This window comes from Misgurnus anguillicaudatus, chromosome 1 (genome assembly GCF_027580225.2).
Source record: "Misgurnus anguillicaudatus chromosome 1, ASM2758022v2, whole genome shotgun sequence".
Taxonomy (NCBI): Eukaryota; Metazoa; Chordata; class Actinopteri; order Cypriniformes; family Cobitidae; genus Misgurnus; species Misgurnus anguillicaudatus.
This window is the reverse complement of record NC_073337.2, coordinates 20832948-20856125: the sequence shown is the minus strand read 5'-3', so window position 1 is coordinate 20856125 and position 23178 is coordinate 20832948. Positions and strand designations below refer to the sequence as shown.

The 23178-nt window shown below is 38.3% G+C and overlaps 1 long non-coding RNA gene across 2 annotated transcripts; it reads left to right on the top strand.

Moving 5' to 3' along the window:
* The first annotated feature begins 162 nt into the window (after positions 1–162).
* On the top strand, positions 163–3355 carry LOC129432162 (uncharacterized). 2 transcript variants are annotated; one of them, XR_008640001.2, is made up of 3 exons: positions 163–287; positions 593–884; positions 1065–3355. It is a non-coding gene; the product is annotated as an uncharacterized lncRNA (long non-coding RNA). The 2 variants fall into 2 exon arrangements; XR_008640000.2 differs by having other exon boundaries at positions 1002–3355.
* The last annotated feature ends 19823 nt before the right edge of the window (positions 3356–23178 follow it).

Genomic DNA, 23178 nt, shown 5'->3' with positions numbered 1-23178 from the left:
ATAATGGTAAGCAAAAATGATTAATAAATATATTTACATTTTTATACTTTTATTTATTGTATATTTAGTTGTTACAGGCTTACAGCATATGGTGCGCGAGTCGGACGATTAGGTTTTGACTCATGAATATTAATGTTTACGTACCTCAGCTCTCTGCGTCACCTACTTAATATTCATGAGGCGTGCTGTTGCTGTATTTGTGCTAATCAACAGTATGTCACAAGTTATATTTTAAAATGATCATTTTGAGATAAAGGAGACTTGTTTTAAAAAGCAATATGCGACAGGTATTAGTTCATTTTATGATTATTGAAACGAACAACCGTTTAAAGATGTTTAAATGGATTTGAAAAAATTATATAGCTAACACTTATTACATGTCGAAAAATAATATAACAGAAACGATGCCTATATATTTGCAATTTATAACAATTTTTTTATATATATTTGTTTTGGTTTTCTGTGCATCGTTTACGTTGACACACAAGTAACAGACACACACACTGTTGTCACGACGTTTTTACATAATTTTAGTCGATATTCAGATACTGGGGTCGACTCGTGAATGTTATTTCTTGGCTCTTGGTTGCAGGAGTAGCTGGTTTAAGTGACTGCAGGGCTCTGTGATATACTCTTCTGGTTTGAGGTTTCCTGACAGGACTCTTGACAGCTCTGCTTGCCTTGGATGGCAAAAAGGACATAAGTTTTTAAGGATCTTGAGGTTTCCAGTGTTTGCCAAAGTCAATTCATGGCCTAAGCAGCAGCTGTATGAAGTTCCTAAAGCTGGCAAATCTCAACATCACAGTGCCTTCAGTTTATGTACGACTTCATAGACCATGAAAGCCGGACTCCTTTCATCCCTAACAGTGTCCAGATGACTACTGGTGAGTCTGTTTACTTGTTGTGTTGTTTTGGGGTTTGTTAAAGCCCACTACACCATGTTCTGGTCTTGTGATGCTGAATGGTTCATATCCTCAGTGGCTTACAGTCTCTTTCCTTAGATAAACCAATTGAGAACCACTGCCATTTTTCACACGTACCTATGGATTTTGTTTTTTTTTAAGGACCCATATGCCAGTTACAGTGCCAATGTGCACCATTATAAGTTACAGTAATCTCTGTCGCAGTTGGAAAGAGGCCATTGCAATAAGGTGACCAGATGTCCCTCTTTTCCAGGGACATTCCCGTTGTTTGGTGTTCTGTCTCCCACAAACCCACAAAAAATAAAAAGATGAAAACAATAAAACGTTTTTTTTTTTTGCCCTGTTTTTTAATTAATAGATAAGATTTCAATAATATTTTGACCATTGGACTAGGAAATGTCATTATAAAAATCTGGTCACCTTACATTGCAAAACAACATCCATATCCTTTCATCATAGCTTCCCAAACCACACTTTACATTGGTGACCCAATCGATTGTTTATACATTTCAATTCATAAATTTCATATTCATAAGTTTCAATTAACCTTCTTCAATTTAAAAACTGTAGTTCTTTTAACAGCCCAAATTTTATGATTATAAAAATGGGGGCATTTTACACAACCTGTCCATATTGGTATAAGGGTCAATGTCGTGACGTTAATTATTTTGTGTCCGTATGGTTTAATCAAATGTACAAGGGTTAAATTTTCGACTTGCGAAATATCGTCCCACAAGCCTGCAATTCCGGTTGCCGAATCCGCATGTTTATGATTGGAAGTCATTGGAATGGAAAGTCTAGTGTGACCCGCCCTTAAGGGTGCCTGCCAATCTGTCCAATACTGGTCATAAATATGTTGTTTAATTGTGATTTTAGAGATATCTGTCTTTCACATAGACTGTAAAAAAAGATGGATGACGCCCGTTCGCTCTCTTCCATTGGTGAAAAGTAAAGCGCCAGTGTCCCGATACAGCGCTGACATCTTGGGTCTTGAGTCTGCGCAGTAGCGATTTCAGGACCAGTCCTGCGCAGTAGTGACCAGGTAGTAAAGCCGCGAAAGCAAGGCCCCACCCTCGCTCTCGCAGAATGCGCATATATCACAGCTGTCAATCATGACGTGACACCACCGTTTTTATAGCATTGAATAACTAACTAAAAACAAACTTATAAAAAAAAAAACGCTTGAATTTACATCAGCGTGATAAAAACTACAGTAATAGACAGAAACCAGCTTCAGGAAAAAGATAATTGAAGTGTAATTAAATTGTTTAGTTGGTCCCATCGAATAACATGGGGAGGCGGGGTTTATGACCAATACTGGGACCAGTCACTGGGGGGCGATTGAGACGTTTTGGCTTCACTTTTCAGGGCTTGTGCGGCATGCTTGGTCTTTCACCATTCAAGTAGATAGGACTTTAGTCTTGCATGACTAATAAAGGATATCCCGCACACTATTAACTTGCAAAATATACGAAATATTTATTGCAGCAATATCAGAGCGACGCAATCTCATTGATTTCAATGGAAGCTTGGCGACTTCTAGCAACACGAGCGATAGTGACCGTTGGCGACTGGATTGGGCGTGTCAAGTTGTGCGACAAAGTTGAGAAATGTTTAAAGCTCACGTAACACACGCTGTTTCTGCATTTCTGATGTTAATCCGGAGTACCTATAGAGTAGTATGACATCCTTTATATCTCTGAAGAGTCTTTAGTTTAATCAGATTTATAAAAGAAAGATTAGCTTTACCGAATCTTTTCGATAACGTACGAAAAAATGAAGAAGGAGGAGTTACTTTCGCAGGAGGAGCGAGTACGAGTCATGCAACACTATACAACACTGTTTTAACTTATGATTCACTACATGTTCGTGTCATTTATATAATATGGACGCGACTATTTCCAACATAAGACAGAAGTCTTACTTACCGCGTGCAACTCGTCATGACCCGGTTGGGAAAATCTACTGAATCAAACACACACGCAAAACTCCGCTGCTACCCCGGATAATAAACTATATCCATTGTTTCCGTAAGGCTGGATGTCTTCTCCTTACATCCAAAAACACACTTATTCTTTCGTGCCATTGTTGACTTTTGAAATTAAACAAAGCTGAGTGGCATGATAAGCTGTTAGCAGCTCTAGCGTCTCCCGCTGATTGACGAGTGGGCTGGGTTTTCCGGGGGAAGTTTTCCGGTGGAAGCCCATATAAAGAAGTGATACGTATCGAAAACCCCTGAAACGTCAGTTAGAACTGTAATCGAAAAAAACTTGCAGAAACTTGTACGAACCCTGACGAAGTGCATTCGGCACAGAAATACTCTGTAACATGTCCAACTGCTGTTTTGACACTTTGCCTACGTTTAGCATGAGGAAACAACTCTATAACTGTGTTAATAAGTCAGAATGCTTGAAATACCATTAAACCCCCCCTTTAACTTCTCGGGCGTGACTACCAATGAGAACAAAGCAGTGGAGTTCCCGTCATCCGTCTCTTGTCAGTTACTGGAGTGGACGGTACTCATCTGTTTATGACAACCAGATTTAGAAATGCCTCTTTCTAAAGAGACGAGCGACACACAGCGACAAAGTCGCTTATAATGCGAATCATAAAACAAAATCTTGTGGAACCAAACTCTTTAAATATACTTGCACATTATCTCATCTCCTTTCGAAGTTAACACTATATACCACGGGTCTGTTGAATGCTGTATTCTGATTGGCTGAGAAATGTTCTGTGGGTATGCATTAATTTCTGATAACCGCACACCTAACTTGTCAAATGTCTTAAAAATAGGCACCAGAGCAATGTTTGTAGTAAACGTGGTATAAAAGGGAATAATTGACTCCGGTCCTTTGAATTATTTGAAAATAATGCTCACCCGCGGTGTAACCTCCACTTTGCGTCGTGCCGTGAATCAACCAAAATTTTAGAGGGTAGCTTTTGCACCTTCCAAAGACCCACCCTTAATCCTACACTTCATACCGGCACTTAAACTAAGTCTACATACTGTACAGTATTCAATTCAAAGTATCAATCTCTTCAAAAATCTCAAGTTGTCGTTGAGATAAATGATATCAGGTGTAAAGAACGTGGGTGGTGGAGTCTGTCAGGACTTACCCGAGGGTGATATATCACATATCTGTCACCATCCGAGTCAAAATTGATCACTGTGAGATAACAGTGTCAAGTTCAAAAATCTTTTTTTGTTTCAACATGACCCTAGTTACAGAGCCATTATGCACCAATCATAAGGTATAGTAAACTATTTAGCAATTGGATGGCGATACAACTGCCCACGAGCACTTGGAGTCTGCCTGGAGCGTCTCATGAGTGGCCCACTATGCCATAAAGTGGCAGTGGATGACCAGCAAATTTACTGCTATTCAAAACAGAGCTGGAAGCGTGTTTTTCCCACATTCCTTACCCAGCTGTTTGCGTGTGAATGGAGAGGCTGCGCGGGTTTGCATGAGACTGTGTGTGTGTGTTAGTGCCCTTGTGTATGTGTGTGTTTCCTGTGTCATAGCTTGGCATGCCGATATTGCTTACACGAGTTGGCTTTAGGTTCCAGTAACAATTCCAACTGTATACATCCAAAGGAATGTTAAAGATGCGATAGGGTCGTTTTCGTCTGTATGTTTGTGTATGCGCAAGGTAGCATGTGGAATGTATGCGTATGTATGTGGCAGACTGCTGAGAATTCGCTTTTGGGGGTGGTGGTGCGAAAGGAGCCTATAAAGATCTCCAATAGCGTGACCTTTTGATCTAGTGCTGCTTTGACATTCCAGTATAGTTAATAAACAGTCTAACAAGTGTTCATGAAAGCTTAAATAAAAACCAGATACGTCAGGTCATTACTAGAGCCCCTCATGTCACTAAAATTACCAGTAGAAGGGTCCTTGATAAATAAAGTCGAATTTTACTGGCCTGACTCACAAAGGTGATAAAGCTTTTTGGAGCCGTTTTAATGAAACAAAATTTCGGCAGGCTCCAAGATTCCTTCATTGACTACAAACCTGAAACGTGTAAAATCCAGCGCTTGGGTTTAAGCTACTCCTCTGTTTACAAAAATCAATTAGCCCGAGGATGGTGGCTGGGGGAGTCTGCAAAATATATTTATGTGTGTGTTGGTGTGTGAAGCCTGGCCCGCTTCTTTTTCGCCTGCTCCCGGGAGCTTGTTTTCCCAGATTTGGGAGTTGCAGGTGCAGAGTACAGCTGCAGCTCTGCTGCGCGCGCCAGCAGCATGAATCATTTTCCCTCCTTTCAAAGCAGTGAAATCAAAGCAAATTGACCACATAAATGAATGAGGGGGGGGGGGCATATTTATCTGGATTTTTACCTCAATGCATTACCGAACCTAGTGAGAAATAAAGAAGGTCTTGTGTGCGTGGCTGACTTTTAGACAGAGGGAGTGAAGGGCAATGGAAATCAGCCCCTCACAGTTGAGTTCATAGCTCTTATTTGATTGTTTTTCTTTTCTGGCTCATCTTTGGCCATCAGTGTTGTCATTTTGTCCATGTGCATGGAGGCACACAGTTTGGAGAGAAAGAGAGAAGGACCACACACGCAGAGCGTAGCCCCGGGGAATATCAGGCCCAGGCAAAGTGGTTTGCCAGGACCCAAGCTGTCTTGCTCCACTGCTTGTCATTGGATCTCGGATCTGCTGATAAAAGTTGACCCCCCCATCTTTAAAGTGATAAAATGTCTCGCCTTACCCAGCCCACCTGGGTATAGGTGAAAAGGTCCAGTTAAAAGCTAAAAGCATGCTCATCAATGTGAGATCGGTGTGGTCTAGTCAAACTAGATGCTTCCACGTCCACCACCTCATTGTAGAGAGAGAGAGAGAGAGAGAGAGAGAGAGAGAGAGAGAGAGAGAGAGTGTCTGTGTACATGCCATTACCAAGTAGTTTTGTATTTTGGAGTTTTTTTTTTCATCCAGCATCACACAAAAACATTTTTAAAAACATTTGCAAATGTAGAAATTAATTTATTTCACAAACAAAAAGCATTAATATCATTTATCATTTCATATATAAATAATATATTAAATGAGTATATACAATTTTTCAAGTTTTCATTTGATTATGTCTGAGCCCCAAAAAGGACCTGTTCTTTAAATCCACTGTTTTTAGATCTAGTGCTGGGTATAGATCTAGATTAATCTCATACAAAATAAAAGACATTTTTTGCATAACATATGAGTTATGAGTAATTATTATGTATAAATAAATACACACACAATCATGTGTGCATTTAAGAAACATTTACGTGTGTGTGTATATTTATTTATTTATATTTTTATATGTTCTATATTAGATATAAATATTAAAAAAAGATAAATATATAAAACATTTCTTAAATGTGTATTTATATGTACACTGGAAAAAAACTTTGCTGCCTTAAAATTTTTTGTTAAATCAACTCAGATTTACAAGTCATGTCAACAGAGATGAGTTGTCACAACTTATAAAATATAGTTGAGAAAAGTCAACTTAATTTTATAAGTTATAACAACTCATCTCTAGTCAAGATAAATAATAGTAAGTTGAAATGACTTCGTAAATCCGAGTTGATTCAACAAAAATTTTTAAGGCAGCAAAGTATTTTTTACAGTGTATGTGTGTGTTTAAATATATTTACACACAGCACAAACTCATATATTATGCAAAAAATTACTTTTATTTTGTATGAGATCAAGATTAATCTTTTCCCAGCCCTATTTCAATCTCATGAGTTTAGATAATTGTTTAAAAGAAATTATATTTTTAACTTTTTATTATTTTATATATATCATATTATATTATATTATAGAAATATACGCTGTAAAAAGTAAAGTTGGATCAACTTCAAAACTACTTTAATTAGTAATGCCAAAGTTTTTTTCAAACCAAATTTGTTTTACTTTAAATAAAAAATTTAAGGTAAAAATGTTTAGATATTTTAGGTGTTAACTTAAAGTGTTACCAATTGAAGTAGTTTTTTCACCTTTAATGTTTCACTTAAAGTGAAAAAATTGAAATTTATTTCTCAGACAAGGCTTAGGAATTATTAGTTAATTCATCTTAATTTACACAGTATTTGTACACAACTTTTTTGAGTCAACTGATATTTTTAAGTCAAATCAACTCAAAATATTAAGGCAACCAGGTAACTTTTTTAAGTTAAACCAACAAATCCATTTCTACAGTGTAGTCCTATATCTTAACATATATCAGTGCCATTGTTTTCTTTCAAGGCGTACACCAGTAATGTTTTTGTAAAGTTTGTCCGCACAGAGGTGCCCGCCAAAGAACATTCTATTAATAGTCCCAATTATAATATTTATTTATTACATATATTTTATATTAGCTTGGCTTCTTTTATGCATGTTAACATTTTAACCAATGATCAAACATATCAACAAGTAAAATAAAATAAAATCAACAAGTAAAACAAAAAAGTTTTAAGTAGACTATATCAAGAATTAGCCCTAAAGATTGTTTTATCCAGTGTGGTAGCTTTTGCTCACAAAAAGGTTGAAGGCCCCTGATCTAAACCCTGTCCGGGAAACCACCCCATATTGTGTGCATATTTACAGTAGTCCAGTTTCAAAACCTAGTTGGTTGATTTTCCTGAAAATCGTGATCACGACACTCACAGTCTTACATTTGTTGAACTAAATTGGAGTCATGGAGGATTACAGTTAAATGATTAAATGAGACAGACCTGTGAAATCTCTCAGCGTCTCTGATTACTTTACAATGTCATCATAAAACTCTTGTGTGACATCACAGTCTCTTGTAATGCACATATGTTTCTCTCATATTTACAGTTATGTACTAAAACTTTTCTCACCCACAGTGGAATGTGTATACCATCAGACAGGTTGAATGCGGTGATCGCTGGCGACTAGTGAGCTTCTAACAAAAAGGCTTTCTCATTGAGTTATTACAACATAGCACTTGATTAGCACGACATTATTTAGCTCAACAAAGGGGTGAAAAAATTCCTTATAGGAGGTTTAAAGACAGTATTTGTGACAATCACCACCAGACTGCATGGCACCTGACGATGACTGATAAACTGGCTGCCCGCTGAGGGTTTTTCCATCTTGCAAGACATTTGTTTATAATTACTGTGGCCTGATGTCATTTTAGCCATTCAAGTAATGTAACTATGACAAAATCCCATTTAAAGCAGCCTTTATCAGGTCAATTATTCACTCGTTACATTCTTTACTTCCCAAATAGAAGATTAGCAGCCCTTATCCACGCTTTTTAACATTTGTGTTTATGTTTGCTCCGAACTTCTTTTCGAGTGGCCTCATCTGCCCATGCTGCTATAGAAGTCCGGGGACGTCGGCTGTCTGTCATCAACAGGCGTTGCTTGGCTCTAACCTGCTACATCTCTCAGCGGCCTGTTTGTCTTCCCTGTAATAACCCAAAGTGCATGCCAGGGTAAGACGTGCGTACCTTGGGTCACAGCGGGTGTTGGGTCTGGGCCATCAGATGCAGTTTTTGAAAAACGGTGATAAACTGTAATTATTCACCAGAATTGTTTACAGTCTGGAGCTGAGGAACCTTTGGCGGATTAACAAATCTTAAAATATCCGCCTCATTTCCTTTATAGTTAAACAATTCCTTTTTTGTACGTGGGAATCGTATGTATTACGGTAAATGCAGTTATGATGTTTAATGTCAAATTTTGGTTTTCAAAGTTGCAGTGAAGACCACAAACAACAACATCTGATGAAAAAAAAAGTTGTGCATGACTACATGCTTCAAGGGAGTCTGGTAGGCATAGCAAAATGCTTTGACCCATCACTTTGTAAGCATGCTTGCACTGCATCCATATCCACATACTGTATAGGGTTGTCCAATAACAAAACAAGCGATTCCCCATGGTGATATAGTACATGGGAGGGAAATACTTCAGACTGTTTATTTTCAGAAATCAGTTTCGATGAAGCAAACAAGGAAATACGCTGCACACAGCCAGAAAAATGTTTATGAAAAAAATCTGTTTACTAAATAATGGCAACTGCAGCTGACTGGAAATTATTATACTCACAAATAACACATGTCAAGATTATCAGTGTATTACTTGACTATTGGATGGTGCTTTTTGACCCTTGGAGCTTGACAGCATGTAAACAACAACAGAATTTTTATAAGCTCACTAGTAAGTGCACTTTTCTTAGCGTAGTAGAGTCTGATGCCGAAATGCTTCGAGTGGAAAAATGTGGAATGCCGAATTTAATAAGCATGCACTGCTTCGGTTCTGTCGAGGTCACAGTCCAGGAATCTCATCCACCGCAGTGTTTTGTAATCATAGTCAGTTAATTAAATACATGCCATTGTGAAAAACAAGGAGTGGAGTTTGCGCTCCGGTAGTAATAATAACCAGCTAAACCGAAGAGGAGGCATTGGAGGAACGTTTCTAAAGTGATTTATGAAGGCAATGAAAGTGTTTCTCCCTTTAGTACTATATATCTGGTGAAATAATGCATTCAAAAACCCAGGGGTGATGTCACGCAGACGACGTTTTGTGGATTGAAAATTCATCAGGCCGGCGAAGGCACGGAAAAGAGAGAAAATAGCATGAGTTCAATATGTTTTAGCTTATAGGATTTGACAGGTTTGAAGCAAAGAGGAGGAGGGCGCTAAAAAAAAGCTGGCAGGGATGAAGCACGAGCGCGTGGCAGAAAGATTGGAGGGCAAGGCTGATAGTGGGGGGAGCTTGAGCCACTTTCTCTGTTAACCCCTGCTTGGCTCTTTTCTGTAGCTTTAAGTTATTCATTTTGTCAATTTTTTACCTCTCCTTTTTTCTCATTTCTTTACTGAAGTTGAGCCAGCAGGCTATTTGAAGATCTGCAATGGATAAGAGTTTGGTTTGCTTTTAATTTTGATGTCACATTTAAAGAGCACCTCTTTCATTGCTAAAAAACTATGTAATTTTGTGTATTTGGTATAATGCAATGTGTTCACGTGATTTATGTTTAAAAAACACATTATTTTCCACATACCATACATTTTTGTAGCTCCAGGTTTCACTTTCATCCTGACACACGGATTTGAAAAGATCTGTGTCTCTGATTGGCCAGATTAATCTGTACGTTGTAATTGGTCTGAATACCTCTGACGTCAGCCGGAAACGTGACGCTCCATGTTTGAAAGATTCGGTTGCTAACAGGAGTTAACTTATACGCTGTAAGTCCGAAGCGGGAGGAATTATGATAATGTCGGGCTTGTCTACATCACCAATCCCAGGAAATGAACGGTTCCCTATAATCCATGTGTGTGTTGTAGTCCAAGTAAAGAGATTTACATTGGAGACGATAACTCGCGTCATCTTTTATTTTGGGGTATGTACTTTTTGCATATCGTTAACATGTACTAATACACACTTACGCAGCAAAGGAAAATTAAAAACGTGAATCGGACAATATGAGGTCTTTAATAAAAGTGCACACATTCGAGACACATGCCTTTTTATGTAAATGCTTCATAAATCTAATTGTAAAATATTTCCAATAAATGAAAGAGGAAAATGTCTTTTAAAACAGGCGTGCTTACAATTTACGCGAAATAATAGGTTTTATAAGGTCAATAATGTGTTTTATAAAGTTAAAAAGGCATTTTGTGTTAATTTTGTGTTGTAATAAAAAAAAGAAACTAATGAACTAAATGAACTAATGACCAAGAATATTTTTCCACACTAGATCCGATTGTGTTTACAAATGTTTGTTTTGCTCACAGTTATTCCAAAATTATCAAAAAAAGTTATTTTTAGTTATTTTAAATAATGCATTTTATCGCATTTTATCAACTGGCTATCCACGTCGGACCACATCTTTATCTCATTTCGGCTGTGTGGCGCGCGTGCATGCTCGTGGTGTGAAGCGCGTTATCAACTGGCTAGTTATCCTTCAGACAGTGACGGACAATGGCATTTTGGCCATGTGGCGCGCGTGCACGCTCGCGTTGTGAAGCAGGTCTGCGCTTATCTCCGAGATGCAACTTGACGGCCTTTTGTGTAGCGAAATTATTTTTTTTTGGACGACCTAGTTTAGGCGGTAGGGTATCCCAGCTTAGGGTGGCCGCCCGAACTGCAAAGTGCTGCGGGTATCCCTGGACCTTGCATAATGAACTGTATTGTTTTTATTACTTTATGCTACGTACACACCAAATGCGGGGCAACACGTTACTCGCTGTAGATTACTCGCAGATTTAACTTCGTGTCATGCTAATTTTTTGCTTGATTTGAATATTTTAAACTTGGGCAAAGACAAATTTGAGGCGAATAGCGCATTTTTTCGCGGCAAACGTGCAGCCAATATCGCGTCGTTTGCTTTGCCCCACGCGAGGATGCGTCTGATCCACTGATCTATATAAATGACTGGATTGCGCATAGAACACTTAACGTAACAGCGTGAGGTGAAGCCAGTGCAGAGTTCGAGCCGCCATCTTGGTATACCCAACCGGCAGAAGGCGTCATTGACTTCCATTCAAAATCATGTTTTAAATTCACCCGCTTTACAGCGTATCAGTCACGCAAGATTATTTTTAGGATATGTGTACGTAAATTAACTGTTAATTCTGGTGTTATTTGCAATGTTTATGCTTTAATCGGGCAGGAAAATGGATTTATAAAAAACCGTTAAGGTGAGTGTGTCTGCTGCGTTCTGTCAAAGACACGGGTGTAAATAAAGTTTTTTTTGACATTCAGCTACACGGTCAGCGTTATTTTTCTAAAAAAGTTTATGTAACTTGTAAGTTTAGATAACATAAAACCAGCAAATTATTGCATGCACATAGATACAAAGTATGATTATTTATTTAGATTTCAGAATGAGCACGTTTGTCATTAATACTAAATATGCTGCGGTCTGTCTGCTGATCTGATACTGTAATGAAGATGAATGTACAATAACTGATTAAAAACTAAAATGTACAACTTTTAGTAAATATCTATGTACGTGCTTAGGACATTTGTGTTGTAATAATGTACAGGGTAACTTCAGATATAAAAACGAAGACTAGTAAAGTGATGTTTTATCATTAAAATCTGATCGCGTCCATTGATTTAATAGAATGTTTGGGTATACCAACATGGCGTCGGTGGCTTCACAGTTGTGACGTCATGCACAATCCAGTCATTTATATAGATCAGTGGTCTGATCACATCTTTGCATTGACTTTTATGTAATCTACTCGTGCAAATCGTTGAACTCCCGCCTGGTGTGAACCCACAGTTAGAATGAGCCGTTTTATCTACATACACCGGGGGCCCTCTTACATAGATGTCACAACCATGTTTCTACAGCAGCCCTAAATGTGCAAACTGCTCTATAGAGCGCGTTTTGTCCCTACGTTGTCTCAGATCATGACATGTTTGTCCTGTGGCGGCTACAGTAGATTCTCTATGCATTTCGAAAAGGAGGGGTGAGCAGTAAACTGAGCTGTTGGTTGCAATTCCCTATCTCACCGCTAGATGCAGCTAAAATCTAGATAGTGGACCATTTAAAGTTGCTAAAAATAGACATAAGACAATCCATTAAACTTATGCAAAATGGTGTGCTGGCTTGCCGATTGTTTCAAATGGAGGCCACAGGTGCTGTCTGGTGTGTTTATCATGAGGAACTGTTTTTAGATTGGAGGTGACATGAATTGCACATTGAGTCCAAAAAGAGAGCAGCATTGTGCTTTCTCATTCAGCCCCTCAAGGGAAACAGACCGTGCCCATCCATCAAATTCCCATATTCATACACTGAGAATTCCACTTTCTAATTTGAAATCCAGCTATCATCAGGGAAACCAAGCCAAGTGAAGTCTAGGTCAGTAAGACAAGGTCGTATTGACTAACTATTGGCATGGCTCCATTTTTTTGCTTTCGCTAAAGATCGGCCCTTTTACTTAAAACCAGGTGCTCCTGAGAGAGAAGGCGGTCAGACTTACAATGATAAGCTGTCTTTGTGGAACTGTGAAGGACAGTTCGAGTAAGCCAGTATGATTTGTGTTTGGGGATTTCATGGCGTATGGAAAAGTAGTCGTCTTAGTTTACCTGTTGAACCTCTTTGTATACTCTGTCACTCTTGGAGTGACTGTCGACAGATGAACTTCTCCCCTGGTGCAATTAATGTTAATGTGAGATGCACAACATCATTTAGTAGTTACCAGTGGATCCCTTTTAAAAGGAGTCTAGACAAGGCATGTGTGTTTAAGATCCCTGTGCTGACAGAATGTTTCAAGTTGGCATCATACATTTACTATATAGGTTGCAAAAAGCGAAGACTTTTTTCAGTGTCGTCTTTTATCAGATTGTAAAACGAATATAAAACTCTTTTCTTTCACATAAACACTTCTCAATGAATGATGTCATCTAATATTCATGCTGTTGATGATTACAAAATGCGGTAGGTGGCGCTAAATAGAAATAAACAAGTCACCTGGACTGAAGCAACCTGACAAACTACAGTCATTTACAGTAAGGTGGACTTCTACTCTTAGTGAAATAGTAATAGGCTACTTTTTTTACAATGAGATAGACAGCCTAGGCTAATTGTTATTAAATCCAGATGGACTGCAGGTTATATATGGTACTGTATGCCATATGACAAGTATTAACTCTTTCGCCGCCATTGACGAGATATCTCGTCAATTAAGAGAAAACGCTTCCCCCCCAATGACAAGATTTTCCGCAATACTTCCGCAACTTATACAACCCGGAAGTAGCGCCTCACATGAAAGAGAAAGAACTCCGTATATGTTTTAAAGATCGCTCTGCATCTAATTTCTATCAAAAGTCCTTCACAAAAATGGAATTATCTCAGCTTTTTGCTCAAAATTGGGTGTTTTTGAAGAAACTGACCCATGTTTGAGAGGTGATTACAAGAGAACTAATGAAGGTAGGATGAAACAAGTTTTTTTGTTTGAAAGCAGAGGGTCTGTTCTTTCATGTGATATATTGTTTGTTTATATATTTAAAGAAGAACATTTTCTGGAAGGCATTAAACTTTTGTGAAAATCATGAAAAATGCTGGCGCTGGCTGGCAACTTTTTTTAAAAACCGCTGGCGGGGAAAGAGTTAAGCTACGTACACACCAAACGCGGGGCATCGCGTTACTCGCTCTAGATTACTCACGGGATTTAACTTCGTGTCATGCAAATTTTTTCGCTTGAGTTGAATATTTTCAACTTGGGCGAAGACGCGTTTGAGGCGAATAGCGCGTGTTTTCGCGGAAACGCACCGCCCATATCGCGTCATTCGCATCGCCCCACGCAAGGACGCGTCTGATCTTGTCTTTGCATTGACTTTGTATGTAATCTACTCGCGCAAATCGTTGAACTTGTGTCTGGTGTAAACCCACAGTTAGGGGGCGTGCACACCAAGGCTTTAAATGTGGTTGAAAATGCCAGGCGAACACTGACTGTAGTTTTTTTGTGATTGTTGCGGGCAAAAATCCTTGATCTTGCGGCATGTTTTCTTAAAAAATGCGATGGAATTTGCAGGATATTTATGCGATTTTATGTAATGAAATTGCGGGAACTTGCAAAAATTGCGGGAACTTGCAAAAACTGCGGGAACTTGCAAAAACTGTTTGCAGCTATTGCAACTTTTCAATGATGTTTACGTCACATAATCACGTTACTTCATGACGTTCCCATGGCAACATGGGACATGGCTGCGCTTGTGTGAAGTAAATGCAACATTTTTCAACTTTCTGCTAAGATATGTGATTTTTGCTACGAACATTTTTATTATGAAATCATGCAAGGCCGCATATTTTGCGCACCGAAATCTGCAATTTATGCTGCGAAAGTGCGGCGTATTTGAAAAAAGCGCCCCCCCGCATAAATATGCGGACTTTAGCTGATTATGTGTTGAATCATGATCTCATTTTTCTGGAGGGACTAGTTAATCAGTCGTCGAGTGATGCGCCGGTTGTGATATCCGTCCCACCCCTCCTCCACTATGATTGGACGGCTGAGTGAGATGTGGCATTGACGAGCTCACTGTCGGCGCTCAGCGCTGAACATGTAAAAACCACAGTCGAAACCTTCCAGCTGCTGGCTTTTTTGAAAAGCGGCACGCTTCCATTGAAAACAATTGAAAACATACGCCAGCCCCTGGCGTAAACGGTTTGGTGTGCACGTTACTTTAAAGAATGTGGGAAACCAAACTGATCTTCTTTGAGTTATGAAAAATATTTTCAAATTAAAGCATTTTCTTTGAAAGACAAGAGTTGGTCTTCAAAAAGCATTTTTAAGGGGGGTCGTCTTACAATACGGTACATTTATTTTTGTTCAACACATTTCATATAGCGCACTCGCCGTATAATTTCGGAAAGGCTCGCTGGGACCGGGATTCGTACTTGGAAGCAGTATGCATTATTTATTTTATTGATTCAGTGTGTATCTTACGATGGAAAAACATTCCCCCGTTGGACATATATCTCCCTGCTTCTCTCGACTGTCTATTCATAATCGGCAATGGGTCGCAAAGGAACAACGAATTGGAAGAGGAGACCGTCTACCGTACTGAAGAACACCAAAATCGTTTTTGCCAACATTAGACTTGTTTTGTGAAATGTTTGGAAGACTTCATTTTGTCTCCCTTGCTCCTCGTCTGACATTAGCACTACATAGATTCAGAAAAAACAAGCTTAAATCAAAGAGTGCCGCAGGATTCAAAACATCACTATGAAAAGGCACGACACTGGATGAAATCTAATCCCCTTCTAGGCGCTCGGTCTAAATCAGCTTTAGTTATGGAGAGAGCTGGCAGGCAGCTTTGGTTCCACAGTTCACGCCAGGCCTCTCAACACGCAAGCTCCTGAGGAGCGTTTGCCAGTGTCCTCATCTGAACTAGCCTGCTGATTGATTTCCACCGAGGGCCCAGCAGCCCCTCTCCCCAGCCTCAGCAGGTGTTCGCGACTTTAACCAGGGAGCTATCGGGTTACCTTAATTTCGTTAAAATATCGATGATAAATATCTGTTGCAATAGCACGGGATGATGCGACCTTATTGTTTAAAGACCTAATAATAAAGTATGTAACCGTGAAAACAGATGTAGGAAATTGTTCTGTTTGTAACCCCAGATTCTTTTCATGGTTTTCTGGAACATTTACTGAGACAAAATATAAACCAGCACTTGGCAGCACTGACTGAAATGACAAAGTCTTTGATAGTTTATGCACTGCTTATGGTCGCTTCAACGTAATTTAGGCTGATTTATGCGTCCAAGCGGGATCATTGTCATCATGATGATTTATTCCTTAAAGATATGGATTTTTCCACACTACTGTGATATTACAGTGACAACTTCAAAGCATGACTGTCGCAGATGCACCTGCACGTGTGTATTTTTTGGAGGGATTTCTGAAAGGGTGAAGCAGCGGACCATCGGAACATTCTGTGGTTTTTGGAAGCTTCGCATCGGAGCTCCGTGTAGGGAAGTGGGATTTTTAAAGTCGCTTTCATTCAGAAAAATGTCCGGCGCCTGGCCAGGTCGAAACACTTGTGCAAACATGCCATCTCCTTCGCCCGCTTCCAGTTCTGTCAGCTCATTCCCGCCGGGTTGAGTTTCCACTGAGGAAGCCCAGCCCCATCTAGCTTCTTTGGTATTTGTCTGTGTGAGGCTAGTAGTCTATTTGTTTAGTCTGCAGTCTAAATAGATTTGCTTTGTGATTACATTGTATCTCGGAGGTGTGTGTGCACATTAGTGAAGTTACGACTTTATGGTTGTGTGGGCTGGAAGTGGACCTTAACAGCACACACACCTGGTGCTGCTGTTTTACTGCCATTAAATCCAGCTGTGCATTTTTAAGGGTAATTACAACTAAAAGATACCTTCACGAAACTCTTTTTTTTTTTGTGGAAACTGCTTCTAATATCGGTAAAACAAATCATGTCTTCTTACCTGACGAAAGGTACTCAAAATGATGAAATACCAAGCTTTTTAGATCAATCACTTGGTCTCGTAATTGCCACAAGGGAGCGCTTATGCTACACTGTATCATCACTGATATAACTCAATGGCTCTTCAATGCGTGCACAATTTGATTCAGTGACTCCGTGAACTTTGTGTTTTGATTTAATAACCGGAGGCATTGTTATTTAGCCAAGGAATGAGCCAAATCTCATTTTGCAAATGTCAACGGTAACTGCCGTTATAACTCTTTTGGGAGAGTTACCGTACACCATTTTATTTGCAGTTATTTTTGTGTATGGGGATACTGTAGACTTTAGAGATGTGTTTATATCTTTGTAGATCATAGTTTTGCTTATAGACCTGTATTCAGATATGTTTGTGTGGCAATTGTAAGTGCAAAGGGGTGAGATTCTGTATAATTTCTCACTCAGCAAAGGGAGGTGCCAGCTGGCTTGAAGGGGTGAAACGAATTTCTCTTGCGGGAAACATTGTGAGTGTTGCTGCTGTCAGACATCTGTGTGCAGTGAACTATCTTGTCTTTTAGCGGGGCTGCCAAATCTGACCTTTGACCTGTAGGTGACCATTAAAACACAGCTGTAGTAAACACCCAAAACTCAGTAACAACAGATTTAACAGCTAAGAACGTATAGTGGAATGCAAAGGTCTGAGACCACACTGTAAGTCTGAAATTCAAAGTCTAATTTACACCTGAAAATCTTTTTTTAGATTATGATGTTAAATAAAGAAATAGTTTTGTACTTTCTAGGTCGTTTATCAAATAAAAATATTTGTGACACTGACCCCGTTACCTACTTTGTACCAAAGGTTTGATTTTAGTAGCTCAAATGATGCAAAAATTCATGTAATCTTTTTATTTCAACTTATCACCTAAAGTGTTATGCTCATAATATATATTTGAGGATTAAATAAGTAAAAACTAAAGTCTAAAATATGCTTTTCACAGTAGTCATTTGCTTTTTTTGCATGTGGAGTAGCTATTTCGCCTTAGATCATTGCCAAGTTAGTGTGGCCACTAAGCTTTGCCACATGAGCAAAATATGAGTCAGCTCTCATTCAGATGACATTAATAAACAGCTTGTATTTCACAGGTGCAGCACACTGAAAACACATTAAAGACACAATTTCTTTAACCCTTAAATCTCATTTACAGTCACGTGACATCTAAATTTGCTGTATCTGCTAAACACATTTTACTGGGCATGCTAATGAGTTCTTACTAGCCAGTGAACCAGGCCACACTTAGTCATAGTTACTTAAGTTATCCCAAAACTTGAGAAAATACCCATCAGACAAACTTAAAACTTAAACAGAGTCAGAGCTCCTTGATTTAAGCTTAGCAGCGCTGCACTAAATTGTCATTACACTTTTTGCTCAAGCACCTAAGCGGCCTAAAATGCACTTTGATTTTTGGGAGACACTTGAGGACACTAACAGTAAACCCTGCTTATGTATGTTCATACACTTGTGTTTGTTCTTATTGGCATTTTTTTCTTCTTTTTAAAAATAACAGATTTTACAAATATGACAGATAGTAATGTGTTTATTTTTTAAATATACTTATGAATTACATCACAGTAAAAAATAAAGTCGTTTCAACGTACATTTTTTTTATCTTGACTAGAGATTAGTTTAAGAGATAATAACTTATAAAATTAAGTTGTTGTTTTTTTAATTTTTTTTAGCCAATTTTACCTTTATTTGATAGACAGTAGGAGAGGACTGGAAAATACAGGGAGGAGAGGGGTACTGGATCAGCAAAGGCCCTCGAGATGGGATTCGAACTTGGGTCACCGAAAGTGCGTCTGCAACATATGTCGGAGAACGGCCCACTACACTGTAAAAAGTTGGATCAACTTAAAAAATTACTTCAGTGGAACAGTAAAACCAAAAAAAGTAACTTTTTTCAACTTAAAATGTGACTTTAGTTTTACTTAAAGCAACACCAAAGAGGTTTTTTTTACCTTAAAATAATGTTTCCAAAAACGTTTCAGTCGTTCATCCACTCGATACAGGGTGAACGGCATTTTCACATTCGCTTTGCAGCCCTCTTTCGGCCAAAACCGCACTAAAGACATTTCCAAGTGTCGGGTCGCGGTCCTGTAGTTTGAGTGAAAACGACAAAAACTTGCTTTACGGCAGACCTAATCCAATCAGAGCCAGCTATGCTGAACGATTTACGACAATGGTAATGGAAAATTACGCTTCTAACCTGTAGGGGGAGCAAAGAGCAAAAACTCTTTAGTGTTGCTTTAAAACAACTTCATTCTTTAGGTGTTAAAGAGCACCTATTGTCCGATTCACGATTTTACATTTCCTTTGGTGTGTAAGTTTGTATTAGTACATTTTAACGATTAGAGCTGTGTAAAAATATCGATACAGCTAACTATCGTTGTCGCTGTCCAGTTGTCTGTCATATACAGCCGTTCGGCCAATGTGTCAGAAGTTAGCGGGAGTAAGAAAATTTTTAAATGCCTGCAGCTTTCAAAGCTGACGTGTGGAAGCACTTTGGCTTTAAAAAAAGTTTTTAAGTTTTAAATTCAGCTCTATTTTTTCATTTTTTATAAAAAAAAGAAAAAGTATTGCAATGTACCATAGCATGCAGTATATCGTGGCGAATGTATCGTGATATGTATTGTATCGCGAATACCCAGCCCTATTAACGATATGCAAAAGGTAAAAAAAAAACAAAGTAAACATGATGCGAGTTATCGTCTCCAACGTAAATCTCTTTTCTTAGACTACAACAAACACACAGATTGTAGGCAACTGTTTACTTCCTGGAATTGGTGATGTAGACAAGACCGACATTATTATAATTCCTCATGCTTGGACTCATAGCCTTTAAATTAACTCCTGTTAGCATTACATTGTGACCGAACGTTTCAAACATGGTAAGGAGCGTCACATTTCCGGCTGACGTCAGATGTATTCAGGCCAATCACAACGTACAAATTATCTGGCCAATCAGGGACACAGAGCTTTTCAAATTTGTGCGTTTCAGAAATCTGGAGCTACAAAAATGTACGTTATAATATTTTTTAACTATAAACCACGCTAACACATTGTATTATACCAAATACACAAAATAACGTTTTTTTAACAATGAAATAGGTGCACTTTAACAATTGAAGTAATTTTTTAAGTTGATCCAACTTTTCACTTTTAACAGTGAATTTTAACAGTGAATTGACTAAAGTTAAAAACTTAAAACCTAGCAAATATTTTTACGGTGATTTAATAAGTCAAATCAACATATGTTTTTACGTTACTTTAACACATCAAATTAAGTTTAGCAATCTCAACTGTTTTATAAGTTACAGCAACTCACCACTACTCAAAATTTAAAAAAAGTAAGTTAAAATGTTCTTATCACCCATATATTGGACTCTTTCATTTGATAGGGTATAGGGAGTGAACGAGTGAGCAGTTTTGAAAAACTGAGTCACTCTGTTCAGGCGGACAGCTCCTCCACAAAACATCCCACCCCTATTATGACATTAGCACTAACAAGAGGCGATAAAGCTATGAGTTACGCCCCCCTCCAAGGCTCTTGTAGTATGTTAATACAAAGGACCCGAGCCAAAGTAAGCATAAAATGAATTAAAGATGGTTAGTGTTTAAAAATAATAATAATACCACAGATTCTTATTGATGTTCAGATTTGACATGATTTTAAATCTGATACTAAGTAAAGTTTTCTTAAATCAAAGCTTGAAAGAGTTTCAGCCCACGGAAAAGAGGCGTTAATTTAATAGATATCCCAGGAATTAACTATGCGTTAAGGTATGTGTTTGAAAGCGAGAAATGTAATGTATACATCACGAATAAAAGCAGAATCTGTTTCCGTCCGAATGGATTTTAAAACAAACTGCTTCTTTGAAAGCAATGTACTGGAACAACTTTTTAGAAAGGCTTTCTATTAAGGTAACACAGATCACTTAAAACCACTAATGCAGCTAAGTGGCTGGGTCAGAAACAGATAGATGAGGATAGTGGTGGGGTTAGATAAAAGCTGACTCAGATCTTTTTTTTTTTTTGGCAGGGCAACACCTCAAATCCTTTAGTGTGTGCACGCTGGATAAACTTTAAACAGGAACATGAAAGTCTGTCATTTAGCCTGCTTTGATCTTCAGAGAAAAAGACAGGATTTGCATGCATTATAATCAAAGCTAAACATGAAATGCACAGCTATTGTTTTGAATCGCGACATCTTATTGGCATTTATTATATACTTGCTGTGACATCTGCTCGCTGCGGCCGCAATCATTAACAGTGTTGTGGTGTCTCGTTTTACGCGCCTCTCTCTGCGAGTGGGCAAAACAGGAAATGAACTTTGTGAAATGGGTCAGATCGAAGTTCCTGTTTCACCTCACTTAGCTTTGTCTGGTTTGTGTTTGCTGCTGTACGGTCAATGAAATGCTCGAGTGAAGCTTTAATGTTCTGAAAGAGAATGATATTTTATCTGCTGTACCTTTATGTACATATCAGCTTCACAAGCTCCGTTGAAGGCACGTAGTTAGTTTTGCCGTTGAAATTGGGAAGTGGTTTGAGAATTACACACTGACATACCCTGTAATTTGTTGCCCCGTGTTTTTGTGGTTTCGCTTCTTTTTGTCCACTGTTTGAATAGCAAACTTGCCACGTGTCTACATAATATTCTGGTTTTAAATTAGATTTATTATTTTAAAAAATGTATTATTTTGAATCGCCCTCTGTTTATTTATTACAGAGACTATAATGCAGGATTACAATGATCCTCCTAAATGTGTCTTTTATCATTTATTGTTAGTTCCTCTCTATCTCTCTGTCTGTCTGTCTGTCTGATCTATCTAATCTATCTCTTTATCTCTATCTATTTATTTCTCCTTTTATCTCATTGTAAAAAAAGTTGGTTTAAGTTTAAAAAAGTAAGTTACCTTAAAATGTTGAGTTAATTCAACTTAAAATTATTAGTTGACAAGTTTAAAGGAGAACACCACGGTTTTTCAATATTTTACTATGTTCTTACCTCAACTTAGACGAATTAATACATACCTATCTTATTTTAATGTGTGCACTTAATCTTTGTACAGCACGCTGTGAATATGTTAGCATTTAGCCTAGCCCCATTCATTCCTTGGGATCCAGGCGGGGATGGATTTGGAAGCCACCGAACACTTTCATGTTTTCCCTGTTTAAAGACTGTTACATGAGTAGTTACACAAGTAAGTATGGCGGCACAAAAAAAAACGTGATTATATTATAATAACTATATTGTATAGCGAAAGAGCACTTAGGGGCTGGACACACCAAAGCTTTTACGCCCGTGGCCGGCGCATGTTTTCAATTGATTCCAATGGAAACTTGCCGTTTTTCAAATAGAGAGTTGAAAACATTTTCAACCCTGGATGAAAAGCTCCACTCGTCAATGTCAGTTCTCACGCGGCCTTCCAATCACAGTGGAGGAGGGGCGGGACAAGTATCACAGCAACCAACCGTCTCACAGCTGACATATCAGAGCTACCAAAGCGCTTAGCTAAAGAAAGCTGGCACTCAGCTGAAAAACAGCTGGCATTTGGCATTGTCCAGGTGTTTTCAGCCTCGTTTAAAAGTTTTGGTGTGCACAACCCCTTAGTTTGCAGCACTTTAACCTTGGCACGCAGTAACATACTCACTCCTGACTATTCTCCCTCCCTCTCAAACTTCTATCAATATTAATGCACCCAAGGTTGAAGTGCTGCAAACTAAATGCTCTTCCGCCTAACAATATAGTTCTCATTTTTATCCGCTTAAAAAAACGCCACGTTTTATTTTGGGCCACCATACTTACTCGTGTAACTATGTAACAGCCTTTAAATGGGTGATTCTCACGAAAACTTGGTTTTAAAAATGTCAAGCATGAAAATGTAAAAAATTGCTTAAATTTACTTTTTTTCCCACCAGACATTGAAAAACAAAGTCTGGAGTAAATGGGAACATTAATTTAAAAACTTTTACTTATCATTTAACACTTTTTGTAACATAATTAAAAAAATTTGTCCTAAAAAATCTCATTACCGCAACAGTCAGAAAACATCAACACTGACATATTTTCAAAATGACATGACAAACCTGAAAGAACATAATTTGGAGATTCTGCACATGCATTTAAAATCAAAGTATTATGCTTCTATTAATTAAATTAACATTTAATAAGCATCTGTTTCGGTAATGATAATCAAAATGTCGTGTAAGCATTCTGACAAGACAATATTTCAAATTAATTGTAAAAAAATGATCTTACCTGGTAGCCATCTTGAAGTAACTGGTCCATGTGCTTGGTCACTCAAAATCAAACTTTATT